Source organism: Rousettus aegyptiacus, unplaced genomic scaffold (assembly GCF_014176215.1).
Source record: "Rousettus aegyptiacus isolate mRouAeg1 unplaced genomic scaffold, mRouAeg1.p scaffold_m13_p_5, whole genome shotgun sequence".
NCBI classification, from domain to species: domain Eukaryota; kingdom Metazoa; phylum Chordata; class Mammalia; order Chiroptera; family Pteropodidae; genus Rousettus; species Rousettus aegyptiacus.
Window position 1 is genome coordinate 46860634 of NW_023416308.1, and position 2890 is coordinate 46863523.

Here is a 2890-nt window from a genome sequence, read left to right on the forward strand (position 1 = left end):
GTTTTATAAAATTTTATTGTATAAATAAAAATTAAAATTTTAAGTTTATAATTTATGATTTTGTAGTTTTATAGTTTTGTATAAAAGTTATAAAATTTTTATAGTTTTTTAAAATTTTGTAATTATATAAATATTTACATAGTATAGTTGAACCTATTAAAACAACATATATTCAAAGAAATCTGCCTTTTATTTTTATCTCTTCACTTTGTTTATTTTTTTCTTTTGCCATTGGTAACTTTAAAAAATCAATTTTTGTATAATCAGATATGAATATATATATTTCTGCCTTCTTTCTTAAGAAATAATAATATACTATGTACTTTCCACCCCACTTCATTTACATTCCAATATATCTATATGATCACTTCATACTAGTATACAAAGATATTTTTATTCCTTTTCTACAATACCATGGTTTATCCGGTTAGTCTCTTTACTAATGAATGATTGATTACCTTGTTTTCACTCTTTTGCTATAAATGATACTTACAAAAAGTGAGATTGCTACATATAATTTTAGTAGTTAGTGCCACACTTTCCCTTTGTAAAGTTTGTACCATTTCCATTCTCGCTACTGATTCCAGAGTTCCTGCTTTCACCACCACCTTACTAGCAAAGTATGTCGATATGATATCAGAGTAGTTTTAATTTAAATTTCTGTTAGTGTAAAGTAAAGCTTATATTTTTAATTACATATTATACTAAGTAAATGTAAACTAAATGGAAAAATATTTACTCTGCTACAAAAACATAATGAGAAATGCATGACAAAGGCAAACTCATCAATGCAGTATAGAAATATAAAATGTTCTTTACATAAAAATAAATGCTGAATTATTGTTGTGACTATCCGGTTTTTGTTGTTGTTGTTGTTGTTGTTGCTTTTGTTTTTTAAACACCTACAGCACCTGGTCTTCCTAGGTGGTTTCCTATTCAAGTACTAACCAGGCCCGACCCTACTTACCTTCTGAGATCAGAAGGGATCAGGCTTGTTCAAGGTGGCATGGCCACAGACTCTGTCAGTTTTTTAAAAGTATATTTTGGATGTGTTAATGATGAGAGTTTCAACTGAATTTTTCTTAAACTGAGAACTTGCACTCAGATAATATTTTTATATCAGTATTTTAGTAAGAAGTAAAATTTTACTAAATTTGCACATTACTCATTGGTTTTAAAGGTCCTTTTCAATTAACTTATGGTTGTGAATTGCATATCCTCCTACTGTTCTTTTCCCCGCACTGTGTTTTTTTTTCCCACATGTTTTGGATAAACACATAAGTTCTTCATTTATTATATAAAAATGAGCTTATGGTTATGGCTTTGCACCTGGATACTGAAATGGTCTAATTCCTCTTGGACTTAGTAACTGTCTGCTTTTGATAAAAAATAAAATAAGATGAAATAGGAAAGGAAGACAAAGAAATCAGTACCAACTTTTTATTTTTAACCTCCAGCAAACACTGGACAGATAGGATAACTTTAAAGTGGAACTACTTGTTCAACAATGGTCCTCTGATATATTTGTTTTGGAACTGTGCAAACTTCTGAACTAAATATCAATAGCCTATAATGCAGGAATCTGAATTCAGTCCTCATTGGGCTGACTTTTTTAATGTAATGACAATTAGAGATAACTTTGATTTGGGAAGGATATTTAATTGTTTTCTAACATTTTAATTAGGGAAAATACTAAACATAGTTTGTAGACTAATACAATGAATATTCATATTTTTCTATAATTGTTGACATTTTCCCTATTTGCTTCATCTAAATGTCTCTACTTATCTCTGTTTCTGAACCATTTGAAATTAAATTGCAGATATAGTGCTTTCAACAAACGACTTAAGTGTAAAACTCCTAAAAATAGAGCATTCTATCCAAGAAAACCATTATCATGCCTAAGAAAATTAAAATTTTCTTTAATATCATCTCATGCATGTTTAAATTCAAATTGTCCTAATAATCCCTACATTTTTAAATAACTATAATTTTTTAAACTAGTTTTTAAGTTAAGGTTCACAATTGCATATTGTTGTTATTTCTCTTTAGTCTCTTGAAATATAGAACAGTTCTTGCAACTTTTTAAAATCCTTATTTGTTAACTTTGAAGAGACTAGTTCTAAATTCTAGATTTGTCTGGAGAAGAGTCAATATATTAGTTATCTATTTCTGTGTAACAAATTATCCCAAACTTAGAAGCTTATACCAACAGACATTTATTATTTCACACAGTTTCTGAGAAGGAGAAATCTAGAAGCAGTTTAGCTGATTGGGTCTGGCTCTTGAGGTTGCAGTCAAGATGCCAACTGGCACTATAGTCATCTGATGACTTGACTAATTTTGGGGAACCCCCTACCAATAACATTCCCTCACTTGGCTGTTAGCAGGAGGCCTCAGTTTTTTGCCATGCAGTCTCTACATAGTGTTGCTGGCAACATGGCAGTGAACTACTCCCATAGTAAGCAATCTGAGAGAAAGATATATACACATATATACAGATACTGACCAAGATTAAAACTACAGTAATTTTTATAACCTTATCTTGAAAGTATGACATATAGTTAGTTCTGCCAAATTCTCTTGGTCATAAGGACCAGCATTAATACAGTGTGGGAGGGGATGTAAGAGTATGAATACCTATAGGTATACATCATGGCATACCAACCTAGAAGCTGGCCACTACAGCCCACACTCTGGATTTGCCTAGTTTCTTAATCTTGTCATTTAATTTGTTCCTTTATTTCTCTAATATTTCCTTAACACTAAAAGTTGCAACTCACTGCTTGATCATATTCAGGTAATCATTACGTACAAGAATGCTTCATAAGTGATACAGTATATTTCATATTGCACCACTTAAGGAGGTATATACCGTCAAGTTATCGTA

The 2890-nt window shown here is 30.5% G+C and overlaps 1 pseudogene; it reads right to left on the bottom strand.

Annotated features, from left to right (window-relative positions):
- Positions 1 to 899: 899 nt before the first annotated feature.
- LOC118603519 lies at positions 900 to 1018 on the bottom strand (annotated as a pseudogene).
- Between the last annotated feature and the right edge of the window lie 1872 nt (positions 1019 to 2890).